General features: G+C 42.3%; 1 protein-coding gene and 2 long non-coding RNA genes across 6 annotated transcripts in view; 1 reads left to right on the top strand and 2 right to left on the bottom strand.

The window, feature by feature from the left end:
• calcoco1 (calcium binding and coiled-coil domain 1) overlaps window positions 1-8,028 on the bottom strand; it is a 40,999-nt gene extending 32,971 nt beyond the window's left edge. For 2 of the 4 annotated variants that reach the window (XM_008103647.2, XM_008103645.2), the window contains exon 1: window positions 7,864-7,967. The gene's annotated coding sequence lies outside the window, so the exon portion shown is untranslated. Of the gene's footprint in view, window positions 1-7,863 lie in introns of all 4 variants that reach the window. The other 2 variants (XM_008103646.2, XM_008103648.2) reach the window with 2 other exon arrangements.
• On the top strand, window positions 156-27,810 carry LOC134296506 (uncharacterized). Its single transcript, XR_010003285.1, has 3 exons — window positions 156-430; window positions 2,704-2,764; window positions 21,134-27,810. It is a non-coding gene; the product is annotated as an uncharacterized LOC134296506 (long non-coding RNA).
• On the bottom strand, window positions 20,082-21,209 carry LOC134296505 (uncharacterized). The gene is made up of 2 exons (XR_010003284.1): window positions 21,071-21,209; window positions 20,082-20,283 (listed from the first exon to the last, which is right to left on the bottom strand). It is a non-coding gene; the product is annotated as an uncharacterized LOC134296505 (long non-coding RNA).

Consider the following 27,810-nt stretch of genomic DNA (forward strand, 5'->3'; position numbering starts at 1 on the left):
ACAAAGGTTATACAGAAGGTGAAATCCTCTGGAACCTACTTTTTTGTATTACATTCTGGACTCTGCATCATTTATCTTCTACAAGTCACAGAGGTAGGCCAGCCCTTGGTAGAGGGAAGGGCACAATAAACTCTTGCTCCTTTTGTTCCAGAGCTAATAGCAGTACCATCTGCAATGCAGTGCAAGCATGCAAGAGAAAAATGAGGTCAGCCCCACCTAGACAGGTTTGCCATCTGACCAGTAATAAAAAGGCACCATGATCATCACTTGCCAGCATTTATTTCCCCAGATCCTTCAGCCCCGCAGGGCAATTTACCATCACCGGGTTTTTCACTTGAAGCAGCAACTCAGAGAAGGGAGAGAAGAGCTAGAGACTGCCTCCCCTCAAGGCCACAGAACAGGTTTCATGATTAAACATGCAGAGAATCAAGTGAGCATCTCTCATATGACTCTACCACTATTTCAGCTTTATAGCAGCAGATGATCCATCTCTCTGTCTCGCCTTGTATGTACTTAAAAACAGGATAGTCCAGGCATCAGCTAGAGCCTTCATTACACAGCATCAGCACACATTACTAAAATAGTGTGTATGAGTATTAGCTTACATAAGACCAAGTTCTCTAGTATCTATACAGTCAGCTTTCCACATTTGCTGGAACTAGAGGAAAAAGGACCCTTACGGAAGTGAAAAAACATAATTTTAAAAATTGTTATTTCAATAGTGTTTCTTATGTATTGGTATTATACACATCTCTATAAACCAGTGTTTCTCAACCTGTGGATCCCCAGATGTTTTGGCCTTCAACTCCCAGAAATCCTAATGACTGGTAAACTAGCTGGGACTTCTGGGAGTTGTAGGCCAAAACACCTGGGGACCCACAGGTTAAGAACCACTGATCTAGAGGAATTGTACCCCAACAATATTTGAAAGTCTACTGGTCCCCACTTCTGTTTCTGCAGCTCAGCTGATTTTTTCAACATCTCTTAGTTTGAAATGGGCCTGGTGCTTTTGAAACTGTGTGGGTTTTTTTTTTGGGGGGGGGGGGGGGAGGTCTTGCGGCTTATCCAAAATGCATAGTGGTCAATGTAGCCTCATATAATACAGTTCAATGCAGTTGTGTGGTAGAGTAGATGGGGCCAAAGTTTTTTTTAATTTACTGTATTTGTTTTACTGAAACGTTTTACACATTGCATTGAAGGCTGATGTATAGATGAATAAAATAAAACATTTCAGTGGAAAAGTACTTGAGTGGAGGTCCAAGCTCCACAAAATTAAAAAAGCAGAATGATTAGGGATTATTTGTCATCAAAGTAAGGTTTCAGTTGTTCACACCTGGTTACCTGCACTCTTACTCCTGCCTTTGGCCAAACAGAGCAAAGGATTTCTAGCAAGTATAACAAGTTTGGCTTGAGACTCTGAAAATAATTAGCAGGCTCGAAATAAAACAATTGTGTCTTTGATAGTGTTTTCCTCCTACACAGAAGAGCTAAAACTCAACATTTCCTGTTTTCAAGTTTGCTGCTGTATTTTGGCAGTTGTGGTAGATCTTAGGAAAATGATTGTCCCATGGGTCTGCCAAAGGTTCAGACCTCTACAGCACAAGATTGGTTCAGAGCCAGGTGGCTCCCCTAGAATCCTAGATGACATTTGTTATCTTCTGTGAGATCCACTTGGTGGAATTTGCTTCCACAGAGCAGGGAGAGAGCCACTACTTCAGGAGAACTTGGACATACACTTGTACTGCAAGTCTATCCACAGCTCACAACCATTAGAGTCATCTGATTTTTTGTGAAAAGAAAGTATGTTTCTGAATACCAGAATTTGCAGAGAAAAAACAAAATAATGGCTACTGCCTTTATGCCCAGCTTGAAGGATTCCAGAAACAAGCTGCTGAAGGAAATGGTCTGATCCAGCACAGACCTTCCTACATTTTTATGTGGGTGAAGGATCACATAACTGAGTGGCATGCTGTTGTTAGAAGTAGAGCAGGAAGTGGGAGTATATAGTACAATGCATCTTGACTCTGTGCATGTGTAATAAATACTTTACCATTGTGCTGCTCATCCAATATTCAAGTACCTAAGAAGAGCCCTGCTGAATCCAACCAAAGGTCTAGTATCTAGCCCAAAATCTGATTCTACATAATGGGCAATGAGATGCCCACTGGAAGCCCACAAATAGGATAGGAGTGCAAAAGCTACTACAGTCAGCCCTTCATAATTGTTTGGATCAAGGGTGGAGGAACCCAAAATAGAAAAAGTAAATAAATAAAACCTCACCTTTTTTTCAATCTGAGAGAATGTTTAACTTCTAAGAATTTCTAGGTCTTCTATTGCAATCCTGTAATCAACCTCTGACTGAAGGTGATCATAGAATCATGCAGGATAATCTGCAAATGCCTACGGAAATTTTATCTAAGAATATCTAGGTCATTCAGTGCAACTTCCACTCTGTGGTGGAAGTTAACCACAGAATTATGCTGGAGGGCCCAGAGACTCCTAAAGAGAACATATTACTGTAATCAAATCCACAAATATGAATGAGAGTGAACTCCGCAAATGTGGAGAGCTGGCTGTATTTCTTTTCTAGCCAATGGCATTCACCTGATGACTCAATCCAGTGGTAGAATATTATGCCCAGTAGCCTTGACTTCCATGTTTATTTGCTATTTTCACATTTGTAATCAGCATCTCTTTCTACAGATGAAGCCAGCATACAAGACCCTCCTCTTTTTCACTGTATCTTCGCAACAAACCCTGTGAGGTAAGTCAGAAAGAATGCCTACCCTAAGGTCACTTTGTGGGTTTCACCACTACACTGGTCACCACTGCACTAGTGACTGGATCTCTGAGATCCCTTGTCCAAGAACCTAACTGATAATCCATACTGGCTCTTAAATGAATTTCTCTGATTTCCTTTTCAAGCTGCCATCCCAAAATCCAGAGGCAAAAATGTTGACAGTTCAGTTTGGTTCAGTGTTTAGAAGGGTTTTTCTCAAGACAGAAGAGCGACCCCCTTTTTCCCAAACAAGAAGGAGATTTCAAAACCACCCCTACAGTTCGTAATCCACATTTTCAGGTTTCCCTTTTGTGATTATTTACAGATTTAATTGAAATGTTCTAAGAACATGTCATCCAGTGCATTCATACAGTCAACTAGCATATATACCTGGCGTTGCCTGGGTTTCGGAGGGGCCACTGCTCCTGTTTTCATTCTTTCTTTCTCTTTCTTTCCTTTCTTCCCCTTATACTTTTTTCCTTTTTCTTTCTTCTCTCTCCCTATCTCCTTTTTTACTCTATTCCCATCTTTCCCTTCTTTTTTCCCTTCCTTCCTTCCAACCTTCCTTCCTTCCCCTCCCCTTTCTCCCTTCTTCATCTCTGAGAGGGCTTAACTCCTAATGTCTACATGGGAACATTGCTCTCTTTAGGCCAGTGGTTCTCAACCAGGGGGTCCCCAGATGTTTTTGGCCTTCAACTCCCAGAAATCCTAACAGCTGGTAAACTGTCTGGGATTTCTGAGAGTTGCAGGCCAAAAACATCTGGGGACCCCAGGTTGAGAACCACTGCTTTAGGCCCTTCCACACAGCAATAAAACCCAGAACATCAAAGCAGAAAATCCCACAATATCTGCTTTCAACCGTTATCTGAGTCCACACTGCCATATATTCCAGTTCAAAGCAGATAATGTGGAATTTTATTCAACTGCATGGAACGGGCCGTTTGCGGCTCTTTCCTTCCTTCCTCTCTTCCCCTCATACACATCACCTCACCTTTCTTTCCCACTGACATCACAGTAAGCCACTTCACCTAGCAAACAGCCAATCCTTCAACTAGTAACAGCCAATTTAACCTAGCATTTAACCATTTAACCTAGCAACAACCTTTGAGGTACAGACAGACAGGCAGGCAATCAGACAGACAGACATACTTTGACATATATATATATATATATATATATATATATATATATACACACACACACACACACACACACACACACACACACACACATACACATACACACACACATATATATACACACACATTTCCAGAAGTTGACTATAGAGTTTGCAGGGGAACCTAGATAGATTCCTAGAAATTCCCATCTGATTCCTAGATAGAAATGTATGTCCTCGCTGCAAAAGACCATGAGGATCCAGAATAGGTCTCTACAGTCATTTTTGGACCACCGCCAAAAATCTACACTTGGAAGACAACCGTACTCAGCCTCAAGAAACAGCCTATGGTGCTGTGTCCTTTAGTGCAAAAAATGTGGAAGGTTGATTGTACTTTCTTTGGACATAACCTGAACTTCTTCCATTCAATAATAGCAATTAATCATACCTAAATTCTGACCTGAAGAGGCAGGAGAAAATAAGTGCCCAACTCTATTCTTCACAGTAGGCACAACTGCAGAAGTCCCATTCACTCTTCACCTATTTCCTAAACTAAAAAAATAAATAAATAAAATCCCCAAATGCTGTAAACATTCCTTACAGGAAAAACTCTATTGTGAAACCATGAGGCCTGCACCAGACGCCTATATAACTGGCAGAACAAGCCAAGGCAATGCGAGAGCTTATCCTAAAATGCCCCAGGGGCGGCCAAGCCAGAAGGTAAACGAAACCTTGGCAGCTCCAGCAGGACACATTCCCTGCAAGGACAGGATGGGAATGGAAAGGCGATGGGTGGGACTTTCCCAAGGGTCCCACCAATCAGGGCCCTAGAAAGAGTCCTGGCATGTCTTGTGCTGGGGTGCAGCAAAAACAAAAACACAGGCGCAATCAGAGTTCTCTATCTAAATCAGGCAAAGTGAAGCGTGGGAAGCACCCGGGCAAAAACTGGAGTATCTCCTTGGCCCAGCATGAAGCTTACGCAAGAAACCCTGGTTTATAAGGGAAGGATCCGTGTTGTAATTTAGGTGAAAGGGGAGCCTTTGAAATCCCCTCCTTGTTTGGGAAAAAGGGCCATCACTCCTCTGTCTTGGAAAAAACCGTTCCTATCCTAAGTTAGCAGCCGAGGTTTGACTTGAGCAGCTTCAAAGCCAAACAAAGGAGACTGGTGTTCCAAGAAAGCACAAGCATCAGGACACTCTCCCTTTCTTTAACACAACAAGTAAACTCTGGCACAGATTTCACATTTCATATTTGCATTTACGTGTGTAGTTGAGTGTGCAGGCTGCCGCTCAGACACAATAGGATAGACATAAGAGTGGTTATGCTGGCCATGCAGAGCTATGGGGTGCATCTACACTGTAGAATTAATGCAGTTTGAAATTGAGGCCACTTCTACATTGCCATATAAAGTCCAGATTATCTGCTTTGAACTGGATTATATGGCAGTGTAGACTCATATAATCCAGTTCAAAGCAGACATTGTGGATTATCTGCTTTGATAATCTGGATTGTATGGCAGTGAAGAAGAGGCCTGAGTCTCTTTTAAGAGAGAATAAGTGGGGTATGAATAATAACAGTAATAACTGGCCAACACACATTTTGGTGCCTCAAATGATAGCCCTAACTCTGGGTATATTTCATCTGCTGAATCCAAAAATGGCACCAGTATTCCCTCATCAGTTCCTGTTTTGAGATACAGAACATGAGCCATATACAAGTCATCCTCTGCTCACCCATAGACAATCATGATAATTGTATCTAAGAAACTCAGGCCCCATCTACACTGCTATATAAAATCCACATTATCTGCTTTGAACTGGATAACATGGCAATGTGGAATCATATAATCCAGTTCAAAGCAGATAATGTGGATTATCTGCTTTGATAATTGGATTATATGGCAATGTAGAAGGGGTGTAGAGATGATGTGGTCTATCTAATGCAATCTTCTGCATCAGCGCAACAGGAACAGGACTAAAAATCAAGACACCAAGATTTCATTTTTTTTTAGTTCAGATGTATTATAATTGCTAAGGCCTGATGCTATGGAACCCTGAGAGTTGTAGTCTTAGGGTCCTTCCACACAGTCATATAACCCAGAATATCGGCAGATAATCCACAATATCTGTTTTTAACTAGATTATCTGAGTCCACACTGCCATATAATCCAGTTCAATGTGGATTGTTATACAGCTGCACGGGAGGGGCCCTATAAAGTATTCATCCTTCTCTTTAAGGCCCTTTCGACACTGCCATACAATCCAAATTATCAAAATTGATAATCCAGATTATCTGCTTTGAACTGGATTATATGAGTCTACAGTTCAAAGTTTATAATTTGGATTTTATATGACAGTGTAGATGGAGCATAAGAGAGTTCTGCTGCCTAACTAAATTACAACTCCTATTACCGTATTTATTTTTATTTCCAGTATTTATTTACTTTGTTTTGTATCCTACCCTCTCTCCCTCATAGAAAGACTCAGAGTGACTAACAGTTGGCAACAATTGGATGCCGTTCAAACATATGACAATATCAACTCAAATTACAAACTATCACATATACAAAAATTTAAAATATGATTCCATTTCTTTGAGCCAGGGTAGTTCAAGTAGAGTCAAACTGCATCAATTTTACCATGCAGGACCTAAATTGCAGGCACACAAAAGAGATCAGAAAGAAAAAGAAAGAGGAGCAGAAAAGAAGTTTGGGGTTGTCTCAGGGTTTTTCCACAAAGCTATGTAACCGAGAATACCAAGGCAGAAAATTCCACAATATCTGCTTTGAATTGGGTTATCTGAGTCCACACTGCCATATATCCCAGGTCAAAGCAGATAATGTGGGATTTTATTCAGCTGTGTAGAAGGGGCCTCGGGGCCCTTCCAGACAGGCCCTGTATCCCAAGATCGGAGTTCAGGTTTTCTGCTTTAAACTGGATTATATGAGTCTGGGCAGTGGCGCAGGCGGAAGACCAAGCCAGCTGCAACCAGCCACTCTGATCAGGAGGTCATGAGTTCGAGGCCTGCTCGGAACCTATGTTTGTCTTGTCTTTGTTCTATGTTAAAAGGCATTGAATGTTTGCCTATATGTGTAATGTGATCCGCCCTGAGTCCCCTTCAGTGTGAGAAGGGCGGAATATAAATGCTGTAAATAAATAAATAAATAATCTGGGATAAATAGAAAACCTGGGATCGGATCCTGGGATATAGGACCTGTCTCTGATAAGGGGCCCTTCTCCACAACCCTATACCCCTGAATATCAAGGCAGAAAATCCCACAATATCTGCTTTGAACTGGGTTATCTGCCTTGATATTCTGGGATATAGGGCTGCGTGAAGGCCCCTTCTATACTGCCATATAAAACTCAGATTACCTGCTTTGAACTGGGTGATATGTCACCGTAGCCTCATAATATAATAATAACATGGAAGATCTGTTTTGATAATCTGGATTATATGGCAGTGTGGAAGGGGTCTCAGGAGCGGCCCACTCTGGAGGGTTGTGTATGTGCAGCAGGCCAGAAGGGAGAAAGAAGCGAAAGCAGAGAGGGGAGAGCACCATTTTGCCTTTGCAGGCCTTCCTGCGATGGCTTTCCTCCACCTCGGCCTCGTAGCGATGCATTTCCAGAGAGGAAGGCCTGCAAAAGCCTTTGGCGCTGGCTTTATCACCGGCTCTCCCCCCACTTTTCCTACAGCGATGAAACGAGGACGTGGACAACCAGGGCAAACGCTCCCCCTTCTTTTCCTGATTCTTCTTTGTGCCCAATGTGTACGTGATTATAAAACACATCTGAACTAAAGAGTGTGGGGTGCATGGGGAGATGGATGGGTGGGGGTACCTCCCCCAAAGGACCCCGAAATCCTTCCACCCGGTTCCTGAGAAAGGCGGCCAAGGCAGGCGAAGGGAGGAGAGAAAGCAGAGCCACGGCGTCCCCCTTCCTTCCCCAAGAGCGAAGACGTCTCTTACCCAGGGAGCAACCAGCTGGTCCGCTCACTAACCTTGCAGCAACAACAACAACAAGCAGAGCCTTCGAGCCAGCTGGGGGAGGCGGGGGAAAGGCCGGCCGCGAGGGATGCTGGGAGGTGTAGTGCCCGCCTCCCGCTCGCAAAGGGCGGCCGCCGAGCGCAGGGACTCCAACTCCCAGGGAGCCGCGCGGCGCCAGAGATTGTGGGTGGAGTGGTTTCCGAAGGAGGGGAAGGAATGGAGGCTGGGAGAAAGTAAGTGGGAGATGTTCCCTGGGAAGGAAAGTAACGCGCCCAGGAGGAGGATCAGAAGGAAGAGGGATTTAAGGGGATCTTTGAGGCCTGGCCAAAGATCCTCTTGCACGGGAAGCACCATATTTGGGCGTATTTGGCAAGGCCATCCATGTCTTTAAGGCTCCTTGCCCAGGTAGAGAAAAACATCAGCTTTCCCAACACGTGGGAGCAACAGAGGCCCCATCTACACTGCCATATATCCCCTATACGAAGAGAACCTGTGGGTGTCGTGAGGTAGATGCAGAAGTGGAGGACTCAGAACATTTTTTCTTAAAATGCCCCTACTACATCAGGGTTCGATCTCTCTATTTAGACCCTCTGCTGGAGAATCATACTCACTTAGAGAATACTAGCTGTGCCCAGCCACGCGTTTCTGTGGCAAAATATGAGACCCCTTCTACACAGTTGTATAAAATGCACACTGAAGTGGATTATATGGCAGTGTGGAGTCAAGATAATCCAGTTCATAGCAGATAATATAAGATTATAAATGGGTTCTATAGCTGTGTGGAAGGGCCTTGAGTCTACACTGCCATATAATCCAGTTAAAATCAGATAATCTGTATTTTATAGGCAGTATGGAAGAGGCCTAAGTGAGGCCTAACTCTGCCTGACCCCTGGGCTGAGTGGGTTGCTAGGAGACCAAGTGGGCGGAGCTTAGCCTTCTAACTGGCAGCAATTGAATAAAAAACAATTATTCATCTCCCTGTAATTAGGACTTTAGTTTTCTTTTCTTTTTGTTGTATGAACGTAGAGGCATGGATGAGGGGTTGTGTTGCCAAGTTTAGTGTTTCTAGGATGTGTAATTTTGTTGTTTTGTCCTAGGCCGAAATTTCATTACTCTTTTATATATATAGAAGGAGCAATGGCATATCCTTCTATAATAATAATAATAACTTTATTCTTATACCCCGCCCCATCTCCCCGGAGGGACTCAAGGCGGCTTACATGGGGCCAAGCCCAGACGTAACAATATAAAAGCGAACAATGCAATAAAACAAACAATCAATGATAAACAACAATATTGATAAAAACAGTCATAAAAATCAGCATACAAAATAGATATTAAAAAACATGAATTGAATTTACGAATCTGGGCCAAGGTGCAAAATATGTTGAGGTCATCAGGGAGCTGGCGTAGTCATTAAAGTGATAAGTGTAATGCTGAGAAGGCATTCCTATGGATCTATACTCAACGGGCAAATAGGTCGGACTTACAAAGGTTAATCAGCAAAGGCTTTCTGGAAGAGCCAGGTTTTCAGGCTCCTCCGAAAAGGAGGGTAGGGGCCTGCCTGATCTCCCTGGGGAGTGAGTTCCAAAGCCGGGGGGCCACGACGGAGAAGGCCCTCTCCTTCGTCCCCACCAACTGCGACTGCGAAGGTGGTGGAAGCGAGAGGAAGGGCCTCCCCCGACGAGCGAAGAGATCGTGCGGGTTCATAGGGGGAGATGCGGTTTCTAAGGTAGGTGAGTCCCGAACCGTTTAGGGCTTTGTAGGTGATAACCTGCACCTTGAATTGGGCTCAGAAAATAAACGGCAGACAGTGGAGCTCCTTAAACAGAGGCGTTGAACGTGCCCTTTAGTTTGCTCCAGTTAGGAACCTGGCTGCCAAACGTTGTACTAATTGTAATTTCCGGGCCATCTTCAAAGGCAGCCCCACGTAGAGCGCATTGCAATAATCCAGTCTAGAGGTAACTACAGGGTTCAGATAAAAACTCTATTTTAAAACTGGCCCTTTTTATGCAAAAAGCACTGGCCATTCGTGAGAAGATGGAAGCTGAGAGCTGAGACATTATTGCAAAATCCAAACTTAAAATTTACTATGGACAAGACACTTGTTTTACTTACCCCCATCCTTGTTCAAACCTTACCTTAGGAAATTACTAATTTTAACCTTTTTACTCTGTATTTGTACACTTATCTAGGAGCGGGTTATTAGGCCGCAGGTCAGGATGTTTTGTATCTTTACATGGTTTTATTGTATGTATGCATAAGTGTGTACGTATTGTATGTTTTACATGTTTTGATATGGTCAAAAGTGACTAATCAATAAAGAATTGTTGTTGTTGAATGGCACTGCCATATAAACTCTACCACAGTGGTTCTCAACCTGTGGATCCCCAGATGTTTTTGGCCTACAACTTCCAGAAATCCCAGCCTTTACCAGTTGTTAGGATTTCTGGGAGTTGAAGACCAAAACATCTGGGGACCCACAGATTGAGAACTACTGCGCTACATGATCAGCTTTGAACTGGATTCTGTGGATTCTACATGATCAGCTTTGAACTCAGGTCCTTTCCACACAGCCCTATATCCCAGAATATCAAGGCAGAAAATCCCACATTATCTGAGTGTGGGTTCAGATAACCCAGTTCAAAGCAGGTATTGTGGGATTTTCTGCCTCAATATTTGGGATATAGGGCTGTGTGGATGTTTCATCCACATCTATGGAAGGCATCCTCAGATGTTGTGTTGTATTGGTTGAGGGCCCTTTCACAGGAATATAACCCAGAATGTCAAGGCAGAAAATCCCACAATATCTGCTTTGAAAAGGGTTATCCGAGTTCACACTGCCATATATTCCAGTTCAAAGCAGATAATGTTGGATTTTATTCAGCTGTGTTGAAGGGGCCTCCTACAATCCAGTTCAAATCAGATCATGTGGCCCACAATGCCCTGCCTCATGCATGGAGGAGGAGTTGTTTAAAACTACGGACAATGCTATTGCTGTTGTCCGCTTTTGGTCCAAAACTATTTAGCTGTTTGTGATTCCTTTATTTTATCATTTTTAACTTACTTATTATGCAATGCTTTTGACACAAAATAAATGTGGTTTTGATAATCTGGATTATATGGCAGTGTAGAAGGGGGCAGAATGTCAGTCCGTAAAGTTAGGACCCTTCCACAAAGCCAAATAACACAGAATATCAAGGCAGATAATCCACAATACCTGCTTTGAACTGGGTTGAGTCCACACTGCCATATATTTGAGTTCAAATGAGAAAATGTGGGTTTTTATTCAGATGTGCAGAAGGGGCCTGAGTCCACACTGCCATATAATCCAGTTCAATGTGGATTTTATACAGTATGGAAGGGGCCACAATTTCTAAGACCTCTTCTCCATTGCCATATAATCCAGGTTGTCAAAGCAGATAATCCACAATTTGCTTCTGACACAATAAAGAAATAAATCCACATTAGCTTCTTTGAAGTAGTTTATATGAAGCCCCTTCCACACAGCTGAATAAAATCCCACATTATCTGCTTTGAACTGGGATATATGGCACTGTGGATTCAGATAACCTAGTTCAAAGCAGATATTCAGGGGTTTTCTGCCTTGATATTCTGGGTTATATGCCTTTGTGGAAGGGCCCTGAGTCTACACTGCCATATAATCCAGTTCATAGTAGATAATGTGGATTTTATATAGAAGTGCAGAAGAGGCCTGAGTTTCTAAAGTGTTACAGGATCCCTTTGCATGCTGATATTGCAGACAAACCAAGTCTATGAATTGTACTTCCATGGCCGGATGGAGTGGGAAGATTATCAAGGCGCTTCTAAGACGCTTGGTCACTTACAGACATACATCCTTTTTCCTAACTAGTGCAAGCAACAGGATGTCATTCTATATTAGTTTCAAAGCTGTGACAAGATTCCTTTGCATACTGATATTTCAGATTCACAGGTCTATGAGTTCTGCCTCCCTGACCAGATGGAGTGGAAATCCACTTGCTTCTTTAAAACCCTTGCCCAGGAGCTACACTGCAGGAGGAATGCAGTTTGACACCACTTGAACTGTCATGATGCAATGCTATGGAATTCTGGGAGTTGTAGATTCACAAGGTCTTTAGCCTTCTCTGCCAAAGAGCTCTGGGGCCTCACCAAGTTATAATTCCTAGCATTCCATCGCCTTGAGCTAGGGCCGTTAAAGTGGTGTCAAACTAAATTATTTCTACAGTGTAGGCATACACAGACAGACACCATACTTCTCAACAAGTGCAAACAAAAGGATGTCATTCCATTCTGCTTTAGTCTCTAAACTGAGGCTCTTTCTACACTGCCATATAATCCAGATTATCAAATAAGATAATCCACATTAACTTCTTATTTGATTTTACACTGCCATATAATCCAGTTCAAAGCAGATAATCTGGATTTTATATGGCAGTGTAGAAAGTGTCTGAATATTGATATTCCAGGTGAGCATAGCTATGAATTCTGCCCCCATGTGGGATGGAAAGTTCTGCCCAGTTACAGACAGCATTATATTTCTCAACAAGTGCAAGGAACAGGATGCCACCCAATAAACTCAGTTTCAAAGCTGCTACAAGATCCCTTTGCATATTGATATTTCAGACTCAGGGGCCTTCGAGACAGGCCCTATATCCCAGGATCTGATCCCAGGTTTTCAATTTATCCCAGAATATCTGGCAGTGCGGACTCATATAATCCAATTTAAAGCAGAAAACCTGGGATCAGAGCCTGAGATTTAGGGCCTGTGTGGAAGGGCCCTAACAGAGCTATGAATTTTTCCCTAATAGAAAGCATCAAATTCAGCTGGATGCAGTGGAAAAGTCCCATCAGCTTCTTTGAGACACTTTATATACAGACATCTTTCTCAAGAAGTACAAGCAACAAACTGTCATTCCATGGGGTTAGTCCCAAATTACTACAATATCCCTTTCCATACTGATATTCTAGATTAACACAGCCACAGATTCTTCCCCAATGGAAATAACAGCAACAACAATAACACATTATTTATTTATTTATTTATTTTTTTAAAAAATAATAATTTTATCATTATTTTTAAAAAGGAAAGGCAGTGATATACATTTACCAACAGAGCATGCAACATACAGTAACAAACACAGTAGACAATACATACATTCCCTCCATCCCCACACTCGTGAAGCCATGGCACCATGGAGTTTCATCCCTGCTCACTATGGTCCCTTCCACACAGCTGTATAAAATCCACATTGAACTGGATTATATGTCAGTGTGGACTCAGATAATCCAGGTCAAATCAGATATTGTGGATTATGTGCCTTAATGTTATGGGTTAAATGGCTGTGTGAAAGGGCCTTAAGATATCTATACCCTTTAATACCTACCCATATAAGTTCCTTAAATAGTTCCCCTTGCAGCATTCTTAAAGTCAACGTCTGCCTTCTTTCCAAAATATGTGAAGGCCAGCTGTCATTTATTTACAAATTCTTCATTATTTTTTACATCTTGGCCTTTTTGTATGTAATCTATTAATTCTCTTTTTCCCTTCCGTGATTTCGCTATAACCATTCTTGCTGCAACAAAGCTGTATTGGCAGATTTCTTTTCTCTTCCTGGCTAATACCCTCTCTGAATAGACCTAGAAGGCATATTCCAGGGCTTTTCCTGACATTATTGTGAGCATGTTTCCACCCCTTTCCAAAATTGTAATACTATCAGACATGACCACCAGACATGTTTTTTACATCTACAGCAATCCCCTCTGTGGGTTTTATTCATCTTAGCTGATAACTCTTGAGTTACGGTATATAGCTTCTGTAAAACATTTTGTATAAGTTCTCTCTAATGGACCCTGCTATTGAGAATTTGATTTTTTCCAAAGGTCGTCTCATTTCCCTATTTCTATTTTTTCCCCCCCAAGTCTCTGGCCCAAGAAATCATGGCATGTTTTATTATATTGCCTTCTAGATTCTAGAATGTATTTATATTTCCCATATTGAAAATACACAAGCCATCATTCCATAGAGTTAGTCCCAAATTGCTACAATATCCGTTTCCATACCGATATTCCAGATTAACATAGCTGATTAACATAACTACGAATTATGCCCCAATGGAAATAACAGCAACAAAAATAACAATTATTTATGAACCGCATCTTCTTGTGGCTCAAGGCAGGGTATAACATGCAAAGCACCTAATATAGCTGAATGGAGTAGAAAGTCCATTAGCTTCTTTAAGGCACTTGTCCAGGTAAAAACCGACACCATCTTCTTCAACAAGTGTTAGCAACAAGCTGTCGTTCCATTCTCAGTCTCAAAGGTGCTACAAGATCCCTTTGCATGTTGATATTCCAGACTAACACAGTGATGTCTTTGAATTCAGAGGAGGGCTCAAATTGCAGTGACAAGGAATCCAATACCTGGAGCCATCCCTATGGAGCAAGAGCCTTTTGCTTTGGCTCTGCCTTGGAGGTCCTTTTATATTATATTTCAAGCAATTTGAAGGTTCACTGAAATGCGTCCACAACCATGTCCAAATGCGCAGGTGGCAGAAGACATGCAAAGAGCATACTATAGAATCCGAGCATGAAAAAACATTAAGTGCTACTGTCAGAAAACACACACAAGATTGTACCCTGAATAACAGAAAAGTAAAAATTACATGGAGCTCCCGGTGGCACAATGCGTTAAAGCACTGAGCTGCTGAACTGAAAGGTCGTAGGTTCGAATCCAGGGAGCAGAGTGAGCACCCGCTGCTAGCTCCAGCTTCTGCCAACCTAACAGTTCGAAAACATGCAAATATGAGTAGATCAATAGGTACCGCTCCGGCGGGAAGGTAACGGCGCTCCATGCAGTCATGCTGGCCACATGACCTTGGAGGTGTCTACAGACAACGCCGGCTCTTCGTCTTAGAAATGGAGATGAGCACCAACCCCCAGAGTTGGACACGACTGGACTTAACGTCAGGGGAAACCTTTACTTTACCTTAAAAATTACACACACACCATCCACATATAGAAAATACATGCTGCTATCCAATAGGCAGTATAGTAACTTGCTGATTTAAACTTTATCCAAAAATAAGTAGAAACCTTCAAAAGACGTTGTGAGAAAAACATGTCTCCATTACAAAGTCTGAACTCTACTTATTTTGGTGTAAATCGTAGAGTATAAAATCCACATAGCACTGGATTATATGGCAGTGTGGACTCAGATAATCCCGTTCAAAGCAGATATTGTGGATTATCTGCCTTGATGTTCTGGGTTATATGGTTGTGTGGAAGGGCCCTTAGAGTCCAACTCCATTCTGGCATGCAGGAACACACGATCAAAGCATTCCTGACACATGGCCATCCAGCTTCTGCTTAAAACCTCAAAGTGGTTCCTAATGTTTTTTGTTGTTGTTGTTTTTACTAGGGCTCACTTGAACAAGGCACACTTTGACCAGGGCCCACTTTGACCAGGAACATTAGTACCAAAAAGGCGGGGGGGGGGGGGGGAGGAGGCTGGTCAGCTCTGTGGAAAGGAGCAGAAATAAAATAAATATAATAAAACAAATAAATAAAGGAGAAGGAGGTTCGTGGATTTTTGTTATTGCGGGCCGCAGCTCACAGGTTAGAAACCACTGCTAGAGAATATGTAGCATGCAAAATGAAATTTTGTGTACACACAAAAATCATGTGTGACATATATACAACTTTGCTCCTTTCACTAAACTATTTCTGTCATACAGATTGTTCTCTCCCTGCTCCCATCTTCCTGTTTTTCTCTTCAGAGTTGCCTTTTGCAGGGAGCAGTGACATGGGCTGCTACTGCTGTTGTTGAGTGCCTTCAAGTAGTTTCAAGCAAGCTTTAGTTCAGAGAGTGTTTGCCATTGTCTGCCTCTGAGGCTTAGAGAGACAGATTTGCCTAGTAGATTTCCACAGCAGAGCAGGGAATTGAACTATTGTTGTGTTAACATTTGTAGCTCACTGTCCTTTTGCTAACCTCAAGGCAGCATTCATAGTTTTCCTGGCCAGACATCCTCACAACAATCCTGTAAGCAAATCAGATTGTCCTTCACAGGTCAGAAGGGATTTGAATCTGGATCTCCAAGGTTCTGTTAAGTAATTTCAGCTTCCGCAAGAACTGCGGGTTCGGAGCCACAAAAATCGAATGAGATACAGACAGGTTGAAGGAAAAAAAGAACAGGGTCATTTATTCACCTTGGCCTAAGGTGGATGCCAGCAGAGTCTGTGCTTTAAAGACTGACATGAGGCAGTCTTTAGAGCGCAGATTCTAAAAATACAAAAACATTTATAGAGGTTTGACAACAGTTAAAACAAAGCTGAATCCACACGCTGGTTGGCTGACGTGTGCTATCTGCCGCTGTCATTGATTGGTTTCTAGGTTTGGCAGGAACTTCAATGAATGATCATTGCTTAATTTGAAGTTTTGTGGCTGTTGCTTGATCTGAATTTGATGGGTGCAGGAAAGGAAAGAATATGGGTAGGGTTTTGGCTGATGGGTGCTGATGGCCCCTATCTCACCTGTCCTGAATGGAGCAATGGGTGTTGTCCAGCTTAACAGTAGATGACAGGAGTATTGGCAATCTAACATGAGTGTTGGGTTCCTAGGGAGAAGATCTGGCCCAGTGTTGGGAAATCCCTGTGTTTTGTTCCATTATGAGACTCACAAGGTTATTGTAAAGGGATTAGACCCCTTCCTTGATGAGATGATGAGATTTGCCCCGAGGCATGTAAACATGCTTGGTGTAATTCAGCGAGTTCATGTTGGAAGTCGCCTGGAACTGGGTTTCAGGGGTAAAGTCATTGGTGGGCTCTATGTCTGGGTGTCCTAAGAGTCTGGGTTTGGGGGTCTGCTTTGGGGTTTCAATAATCATTCCATTCCACATTCCTTCACCATTATACTTCACTAGCTCTCTAGAACACATGCTTGGTTTTTAAACATAATTGCATATTCCTTTTAACAGTATTCACCCATGTAACAGTGAACCTTTAATAACTGCTGTTATCCCTCCAGGGATACCAACATCCATGGATGTTCAAGTTGCATTGTATACAAAGGCATAGCAAAATGGTGCTCCTGTATATAAAAGGCAAAATCAAGTTTTCATTTTTAAAATTTTTGTTTGGAATATTTTCAAGCTGTGGATGGTTGCATCTTTGGGTACAGAATCAATGGATATGGCAGGGTGGCTATGCACAGATAGGTCTAGAGAAGCTTGTTGAAACCATTTATTATCTTTAGGAAATAAGAGTGAAAATCTGTACAGTTTGCAGCTGGGTCCATATAAATGAAGCAAATGAAAGAACGTTGTACTTCTCCCTATTCATCAACCTATTCCCAATACAAGTCATTTGATGCTCTGTGCACCAAGATAGGATACAGTGACACTTGTTCTTCTCTGACCCAGTTTTGCCTTGGCTGTTGTTTCCCCCACTTTTGGGAGATTTAGACTATATGGTTGCTTTCAACTTTATGGTACTATGAAATTCTAGCTCTACCAAACAAAGAATCTCGATCGGCTATCCCATTTCCCCCTCTTTAATGGATAGAAAGAGAAAAGATGTGAGGAGCATGAAGAAAAACACAGGAAGGTTGCAAATAGAAGAGGATGACCTGCTCTATACTACTAGAAAATGGTCAATGCATAATAAAAGCAATTATTTCCCTCTCTCTGAATATTCCTGAAATGAGATTCAGCTATGGCAGAACAGAGAAACCATGAGGTTCTTCTGAATTTGTTTTGGTTGTACTTCCTGTCACTCTTCTTCAGTGCAGCCAGTGGGGAGGTAAGATAGAAACTGCAGTTCCAGCAACATCTGGAGGACTGTCTGCCAGAGTGGTGAGTGGCAGCTATCTGTCTGTATGGTGGCAGTGACTGATGTATTATATGAGCTGAAACCCATCAGCATTTGACAGATGCCTCCTCCCGCCCACCCTACTTTTACTCCCTTTTACTCTAGCTGTTGTGAAGGTCAGGTATCATTATTATCCATCAACCTCTGGACAGTCAGTCCACTTCACTTCATTCTAGGGTGAAGTGTTTGGCTTTCTAGATATTTTGGACATCAAATCCTGGAAGCCACAGCCATTAGCAAAAGATGTAGTCCAAAACTATGCATGCCTCTAGTTTTATTCAATATTGAATAAAGTAAATTTGGAAAAACAACTTTATGGATTGCAAACCTCAGAATCCTTCAAAATAGAAATGCTATCCCAGGAATGCTGAAAGTTGGATGCCCAAAATATGACTTTTACAAGTATTGCTCTGCTTAAGCAATGTCTAGTCAAGTTTCAGGATGTGACTCTTCCCCCCCCCCCCCAAATATTTAAGGACCTCCATGAGTAAATGCATGTTTTATAATTTTCTCTAGAATGTTTGGAAGAGGGCAACAGCCATCTGAGTTTGAGGAAGGTGATGTTGACTGAAATCCTAGAGTAGACCTACTGAATCAGTTGTTGAATGGTAAACAACACTGAGATACTGTACATCCATTTACTTCAATGAGTCTATTCTAGTTAGGAATATGAACATGATTTAGGTTGTAGCCCTTACCCTGGAGCCAATGAGAGAAGCATATACATGTGAGTGTGTTTGAATATGTGTTGCAGCCTCCTGTAACTGATGCACTTCAAATGTGCTGCATAGACTGCTCAAGACACATATCTACAATTAGCTGCACTGCATGATGGGAGTCAAAGTAGAACACATTTGGAGGACACCGGGTTGGAGAAAACTGTAGTGGCAGGTGCAGACTTTGAAAAACAGAGCTGGAGAGATAGATGCCAAACCTGGAAGCGGTAAAATGTGTTTGTCTCGACCTGTTGAACAGAAATATGCAACCTGCCTGATCGCCTAGCATAGATTTGCATTATGGAAGACAAAGCCTATCAAGAAATAGCTGCTGTGAGGAGCCTTTGTTTTTTACAGCTACTTGGGGCTCATTTTTGTGAAAAGCGACAAGAGCATTGTTTCTTCTTTAAGCAGGAACTGGAGTACCTTAAGAGAGTACTTTTAAGACCCCACAAAGCCCCATGTCTGCAGCATGCTCACTCATGGGTTTGTGATAAGAGTGCACAGACACATTTGCGTACATGTCAGCGGGTGAGCTAGGGCTGAGAGCATTGTTACTCAGGCATAAAAATGCTTTCTGTAGACCAGTGTGCCATAGATTTGGAGGACAGTGACACGTAACAGTGCTAAAATGCAAGAGAACTACTGCTCAAAGCAGGACCTAATTAAAGCCTGTGTTCAGGCTGACTCGTCTGCCTCTCATTAGTGCCTCCTATGCCAGGCCTGGCACTAAAATGAACAGACGGGGCTGTTGGCTCGGCATTGTGTAGCTGGCCCCCGCACTGCGTGCCAGCCCGCCTCGTCGCGCCAGCCTGCCCCTCGTCTCCTCCTGCCTGCCAATCACTGAGTTTAAAGTGAACCTGCACATCAGAAAAAACATTTGGCCATGAATCTGGGTATGTATAAATCCTTCAGTCTGTGAGGCAAAATGATTTGTTACTTCCTCTCCTCCTTTTAAGTCATAAGGAGTGCAGATGCCATACAAATAGTTTTCTCTCTCTCCAGGGCTATGTCTACTACCACCATTGCCACTACCAGAATTAGTCTGAAATCCTGTACCTATTTAACAGGGAGTAAATCCAGTTGAATCCAATAGGGTGTAATACTGAGAAGACACATGTGGGCACATGCTGGTAGTTATTTGCACATAGGGAGGTTTGGATAGTGTTCTGCTTCATCTCATTTCCCTTGCCCGGCTGTTATTTTTCTGCCTGAGGCTGTGGTAGCAAGTGCGACCCTCAGCATGAGAAAACTTGACTGGCAGTTAAATTATAGTAATCTAGTGACAAGACAGATTTTTAGCCTATATAACTTAAATCCAAAGTATTGGACAGTCCATATCTCCATGTATGGGCTAGCCCAGACTCTGAGATTCTTAAAAAAGGCCTTTCTTTTGGTTCACAGCAGGCCAGAACCTGAGATACAGCTTTCTAACAATCACTCCTCCACATAGCCTCACTTCCTATACATGTTTACCCTATCCAGCATACTATTTTTTCTGTTTCTCCACAATTGTGCAATCACACAATTTTGACATTCTCACAAGACCACCTGCTTCACAATATTGAGACTACAGCAAAAGGAAATTATTGCATAAAATTTGTGACAGAACAACAGTGATGTTGGATGATATATTCAAAGTGCTACAGCCTCGGTCAAATCATCTTGGCTTCTAGTGAGAGTTCATAGTATAGTTCCAGGATCGCTTCATTTATTTCATCAAGCAGTTTCATGGTATTCATAGAGCCCTCCTTCAGCAGCACGTTTCAATGCATTGATTCTTTTCCTGTTTGCATTCCTCATTGATCATTTTTCAGGACTATACACAGAAATAAAAAATACTATGGTGTGAATTATTCTTATTTTGGTATTCAATAATATGCCTTTAGACTTGAGGACCTTGCCTAACTTCCTCATAGCTTCCTTTTGAAGTTTTAGTCTTCCGATGTCAAGCCAAAGTGTAGAATAATTTTGCCTGTGTTGATGTCTTTGTTTTCCACTAAGTCATCTGTCTTCATTATTTTTGTTTTCTTAATATTTAGCTATAACCCTGCTTTCTTCCATAGATTTCATCAATAGGCATACTAACACTTCCCTATTTTCAGAAAATAATACAATAGCTTCATGACCTAAATCATTTATGTTTCTTCCTCAGGTACTACTTCGAAGGACAATTTCACTATAGGAATCTAGAGCCTTGTGGGAGCTTGTGAGACTAGGACTAAGTATTATGAAGGAAAGAGATGTTACTACTTTCCAATGCCTAGTTCATAATAATGTGCCACAAGACAGCCTTCTGCTTATTCTTTGCCCTGCCCATTGCAGATCCTTGGCTTAGTTAAAAGTAATAGGATCCAAGGCTATGAGATAATGCACCAATTGCACTCTTTCAGCTATCTCACAGAATTGTTCCGAAGATTAAATGTGTGTGGGGAAATAACCATTCATGCTGCTTTTTCCCCTCTAAAAATTGATATATATTACATCAGACATTGAATTAAATGATTCTATGTGGGACAAAGAGGTACATTTTAGTCTACATCACCTTGCACCCTAAAACCACCAGGAATCAATATCTCTTTGCTCTTTTACTTGTGCCCACCTACCTTTTTCCATGAATTTCTATATACCAATTTTTACCCTCTTTGTCTATAAAATTTCCATGACAGAGAGAAGTCTCCAGCCAAGCAAAGGAAGCAGAAACAAGCCATGTTTTGACCATCACAATGCCAAAGTGAACACGAGAAAGCAAGGAAATACATAGCTCATGGGTCACAACTGAGGCTTGTGTCGTTCAACCTTTTGTTGCAGCAATGGATAGCTAAGAGCCAAAGCAGGAATAAAATGTTGTCTCTCCCTCCCCTGCTTTTGTCTGTCCTCTACACTTGGGAAGCAATGTTTACTCCCCTTGTAAGGGTGAAACTTCACCCCCTTCAGGCCTGGTACCTGGGAATGTTTGACCCTCTTCGCAACAGCCTACACACTCTTCTCTTCATTCAACCTGCCATCTGCCACTTGCTTCTTTGGTGGACAAAGTGATTCATTGTGTTCACCAGAGTTCTGTTTTATTCTCCGACTTCATCCAGGACACTGACCATGGACTCTTCCCTCCAGGGTTGTGGAGCTCACTCGGACAACCTCACAATCCAAAATCCAGGATGGAAGCTTGCCATCACATCTCCTTCCTTGAATTACTAGCAGTTGAGAAGGTCTTCCGGGCATTTGAACGTTCTTTAAGAGGACACATGGTCAAAATCCTCACGGACAATACGACAATGAAATTCTATATCAACAAACAATGGGGAATATACTCCCTTTCACTTCTGGTTCTCACGCGCTACATCTGGAACTAGTGTACCCCAGGGGTACACCAGTTCCCGTTGCCTTTCACCTCCCGGGAGAGGTGAACATTCTGGCCTACTATCTGAGTAGAACTCACACCAATCACAAGTGGTGCTTCAACCCTGACAAGGTCCTCTCTGTTTTCCAGCTCTGGGGCATTCTTGAAGTGGACCTTTTTGCTCCACCGGACAATGCTCACTGCCATCACTTCTGTGCATGGTTATCCCAGGGACAGGTGCACAGCTACCTCGGGAATGTGTTTCTTTTTACATGGCACCCCGCCTTCCTATACGCATTTCCACTGATTACTCTTTTGACACAAAGTGTGTCCAAAATTTGGACAAATGACCCAAACTGCATCCTGATCACCCCTTGGTGGCCTCGACAGGCCAAGTTCATCCACTTTCTTGAAGCATCACACAGCGAGTTCATCTACCTTCAAAGTCAATTGGACCTCCTGACCTCCCAAGGGGTCAGGTCCATGATCTGGACGTACAGTGCCTGCGTCTTACAATCTGGTGGATATGTTCCAACATCTCTTTCAGCCCATAAAGGCCATCATTGACTTGGCCCAGAGGGCTTGCACCAAGCGTTCTTATGTTTATAAATGGAATCATTTCATCACCTTTCTAAATGGGAAAAGGACTGAGTCGCTAATTGCCACCACTCCAGTGATTTTGGACTTCCTGGTTTCCCTGTTGGACACTGGGCTCTCTTTCTCCTCCCTAAAATGTTACTTGGTAGCAATTTTATGGTACAGGAGAAAGGCCAGTCACCCTTCCTGCTTCTCTGACCCTCTGGTTCAACTCTTCCTTAAGGTTTACAAGAACGCACAACCTCCCACGCCAGCCTGGAGTCTGGAAGTTGTACTCTCACATTTGTCCAACCTGCCATTCAAACCCCAATCCTTGGCGGACATATTTTGGAAGACAGCCTTTCTCATTGCTATCACCTCCGCATCATGGGTGAGCGAGCTGTGTGCCCTTCACATGGATGAACCATAGCTATGTTTCCACAAAGATAAGGTTGTGCTTCGTACTGATATTGTAGTTCTACCCAAAGTTGCTTCAAAGTTCCACATATCACAGGACATGGTATTACTGGCTTTTTTCCAGAATCCATCCTCTCCTCTGGAACAATCCCTTCAACCTTCTAGATGTCCAAAGAGCCTTGGCTTTTTATATATGTCTGGGCACAGAAAGTCCCCCAAACCTTTTCTCAAATATCAGAAGGATGCCAATGGTCTTCTGGTGTTCCCCCAACAGCTGTCCTCATGGATTGTGTCCACTATCTCTTTGACTTACCAACTGACAGATCGTGACTTACTTCCACAAATCAAGAGCCATTCCACAATGGCCGTGGCCACCTCCCAATCTTCTCTGAGGGGTGTTCTGAGGGGACGTCTGATGGGAGGTTGCCTGGTCTACCCCACTCTCCTTTGTTACCCATAAAAAGGTGGATACTCTTTCTAAGAAAGATGCAGCCTTCCACAGAGTGGTTCTCTTCTCTTCGGTGTCATGAGGCCCACCATCCAAGGTTAGTAGTTTGCTAGTCTCCCATATATGTGACACCACGAAGAAGGAAGGCTTGCTTACCTGTAACCATTTTTCTTTGAGTGGTTATCTGTGAAATTCACACATCCCTTCCCATCCTCTCCACTACTTCATATGCCTCGGTCCCTAGTTGCTATTCTGCTGCGGAGGAACTGAGGCGGTAGCCCCTCCCACTGGTTATATACATCCATGGGGAGTGTGGGCAGGGCTACTACCAAAATGTATCCTAGAGAGCTTCTAGAAGATTCCAAACTGACTGCGCAGGCACAGAAAATTCCATATGTGTGAATTTCACAGATGACCAGTTGAAGAAACATGGTTACTGGTAAGCAACCCTTCTTTCTTGATTCAACCATTTAATAATGCAAATGTAAAGCTTATACCACCCAGAAACCTTGTATGTATTACATATCCCTCTGTCCCACATAATGGAGACAGTAATTCCATGATATAGCTTCTGTAATCAGAAATTAATAACAGCGCCAGAGAGGTTCAATATCAATTTAAGATTCATTGGTGAAAATAATTAAGACCAAAATGGTATAATGTAAAATTTAGAAACAATACCAATTTATAACAGACAAATGGGACCGTCGGACTTCTCAGGTAAAATAACACTCACACCCTGAATGATTGAATACCTTTGTGTAGAGAAAAGATACTTGCTCTTGATTTTGTGTATTGCAGTTTACTACTATTGCTATTACATTTTTTTTTAGTTTATGTTGTTAACTGTTGCTTACATTGACTGTTTCTCTTGCTGTATTGATTATGGATTTTATATCCTTTCATGTAAGTTACCGTACTTAAAAACTCCTTATGTGCTGGGAACTGACATATAAATCTAATAAATGGAATTAGAGAGTTGAAGGAAAGGGGCAAAATGTTCACAGGGCAAACAGGAACACAGATTTAGTAGGTGACTATATGCAGCAGCTACTGCAGCCTGGCATTTTGTGTTTTTATGAGAAGCCCAGCAGAAATTCAGACTGGACCCTTAGGTTAGTTGCTTCAGATTTCGAGCCCACTCAGGTCCCTTCTACACTGCCATATAATCCAGATTTTCAAAGCAGATAATTCACATTATCTCCTTTGAACTGGATTCTATGAGTCTACACTGCCAGGTAATCCAGTTCAAAGCAGGTAATCTAGATTTTATATGGCAGTGTAGAAGGGGCCACAGAGGCTTGCGTTGGACAACAGAATGGCTCAAAATAAACCTGGAAGGAAAGTTACCGATGTGCCTTCAGGGGAGTCACATAATACAGTTGGTCCTTTACATTTGCATTTAAAACATTCGATTATTCGTGGATTTTATTCTAGGAATCTCTAGGTCCTCTGTTATAACTGTATGGTCAACTTCTATAACCACTGAAGTACGCTGAAGGATATAGAGTTTCCTAAAGAGAACACTTCTCTTGGCATTTTATATGATTCTGTGATTAACTTCCTGTGGAAGTAAAAACTAGGTAAAATAGCTAAAATTGGTTTAAAATTAGAGTTTTTATTCACAGTTTTTCTCAGTTTCATAAGAGTCTTGCATACCTAACTTCAGTGAAAATTTGCTGGATGCAGTGACTCCTTGCAGGAATATCAGGAACAAGAATTCTGTTCTGGCTTTCTAATGATGCTCATCCTCATATGCAACTCCACCTTTCCACCAAAGTTGTCCAGCATAAAAAACATTTTGACTCTCTGATCTTCTGTCTCTTCTGGTCCTGGATGTTTATTTGCTCTGGAAGGCTGTAGCCAATGCCTGTATGGTAGCTTTGCCTTAACAGAGACTCCCCATTCTCATTGTCCTATCTGTCAGAGCTAAGAAAAGTTATCTTTTTAGATTACAACCCCTAAAATTTCCCAGCCAGTGTGGCCACTAGACAGGAGATTCTGGTAGTTGTAGTACAAAAGGTTATCCCCCTTCACCCCCACCCCAGCCCCCACTTTCCACACTCAGCTTGACTGGTTTCACTGAAGGTGTCTGTGCAAAGCATCAGAGAGCTCCATCCACATACTGGCAAATTGTTGTTCAGACCAGCTGGTGTGAGCAGACGGCTCTGTAGCAGCATCCAGGTTTGGCTGAGCTGTGCAAGCGTGGCAAATGCCAGATGCGCCAGGCATGGCTGCATTAGGAGAGCTTGTCAGTGTGATGGCTGTGATATCACATTGCTCAGCATCCTCATATCACCAGATACACCAGTCTTTTTCCATGAAACCACAGATTTCACCAAACTACGGAGCAAATCTCATGATCAAACACATTGAAATATGGAACAATGTATATTCTCCCAAGTAATGAATGGCCATTTGACTTCTTTGCCTTACACACGCAGATCTGGCGATGAAATCATATGGTTGTGGGGAGTGTCTTCTAAAAGAATCAAATGCCAGTGCTGCAGAAATAATCAGTAGAATACAGTAGAATATTAAGAGGATAGATATTGGTTAATAATCTTTTATCAACTGGAGATAAGAAGGAGCAAATACAGACAGTCCCGAAGTTACAAACAGGATAGGTTCTGTAAGTTGAATGTGTATGTAAGTTGAAACAGGTATTTTATTAAGTATAACTCCAGTCAAAGGAGCCCCGGTGGTGAAGTGTGTTAAAGCACTGAGCTGCTGAACTTGCAGACCGAAAAGTCCCAGGTTCAAATCCCGGAAGCGGAGTGAGCACCCGCTGTTGCTCCAGCTTCTGCCAACCTAGCAGTTCGAAAACATGCCAATTTGAGTAGATCAATAGGTACCGCTCCGGCAGGAAGGTAACAGCGCTCCATGCAGTCATGCCGGCTACTTGACCTTGGAGGTGTCTACGGACAACGCCGGATCTTCGGCTTAGAGATGGAGATGAGCACCAACCCCCAGAGTCAGACATGACTGGACTTAATGTCAGGGGAAACCTTTACCTTAACTCCAGTCAAAATATATGTGGTGTTTATTTTGCTGTCTGTTTCCCCTGTTCATCTCACTTTCTGTCCCTGTGATAATTGGATTTTTTAAAATTTAGCTTGTTATGGAAATAAGGATTGGTGATAAAGCTTCAGTTGAGATATCTTTTCCCCATGATAACCCTTTCAGGAGTTAATTTCTCTCACTTCCTGTTGTCTCATCCCTGTTTGTGAATTTGTAAGTTAGATATTTGTAACTTGAGAACTGTCTGTATTCCTCACAACAAATCCCAATGTGTTCAGCTCATACTTTGTAAGATGGTTTCGGGTTATGGCCTTCCAGATATTGTTGGACTAAGGCCCCTTCTACACAGCTATATAAAATCTACATTGAACTGGATTATATGGTAGTGTGGACTCAGATAACTCAGTTCAAAGCAGATATTGTGGATTATCTGCCTTGATATTCTGCGTTAAATGGCTGCATGGAAGGGCTCAAAAACTGTGTGTCAGGAAGAGCTGATGGTACTTGCAGTGAAACTAAAGGCTGTCCACCTCTATTGGAACATGATTAGCGCCATGCTTCTCAAAGCTCTGTTAAGCTTCAAATTGTACTTCTCATAGATTGCTTATTTATTCATGGGAATTTCTGGCACAAAATATATCTTGTAAACCATGGGCTCTTCCACACTGCTCCTTTATCCCAGGATCTGATCCCAGATTATCTGTTTATCTCAGGTTATCTAGCAGTGGGGACTATTCCAGTTTAAAACAGATAATCTAGGATCAGATCCTGGGATAAAGGGCAGTGTGGAAACACCCTGAGATAAACCAAAATAAGCTTTTCAAGAGCCGGGCTGCTGTATCAAAGCAGAACTTTCAAGTTCCAGGATTTATGCTATTCGATAAAGCTGTAGCTAAGGATGCTAGAGACTTTTATTAGGATTTAAAATAATGGGAAAATCTCCTTTCCTAACTTTTGGAAGGAGATGATTTTGTCTGTTGAGACCACCATGCTTAAATTCTGCTTTCTTTACTCTCGTCCCCCCTCTGCCCCCACTGCATGTAGCTATCTGGTTTATTTTATTGTATTTTTCTATTGCGAGCCCTTTAAGGGATGTGGACACTTATGTGCAATTCAAATCTGCTGCTCTGAGTGGGAGATAAATCAGAATAAACAAACCACTAAATAAAATATGACAACATGAGAGTGCTTTTGCTTATAATCGTTCTTGAATTGTGTGGTATGAATGAGCCAGATTATTTGACACAGATGTATTGACTCTGCCTGTTGAGAGCAGGGGTGAAAGAAGGAGCTAGTGAATATTCTCAAAGTACCTACTGCAATTCTTAAAGCAGATCTGGCTCTGAGGCTGAGAAACTACTAATACACAGATCTTACTGCGGTATGCCCCACTCAATTCAGTTAGGCTTCCTCCCAGGTAGTTTGCTGTGGGACTGAACCCTAAATTTGTTTATGGCTGCAACCCTACTCAGTTTCCCTGGATGGGTGTATTCCAAATGACAATGATAGCTAGGGATGATGAAAATTGTAGTCTGACACGCCCG

The sequence above is a fragment of the Anolis carolinensis genome, chromosome 2, assembly GCF_035594765.1.
Source record: "Anolis carolinensis isolate JA03-04 chromosome 2, rAnoCar3.1.pri, whole genome shotgun sequence".
NCBI classification, from domain to species: domain Eukaryota; kingdom Metazoa; phylum Chordata; class Lepidosauria; order Squamata; family Dactyloidae; genus Anolis; species Anolis carolinensis.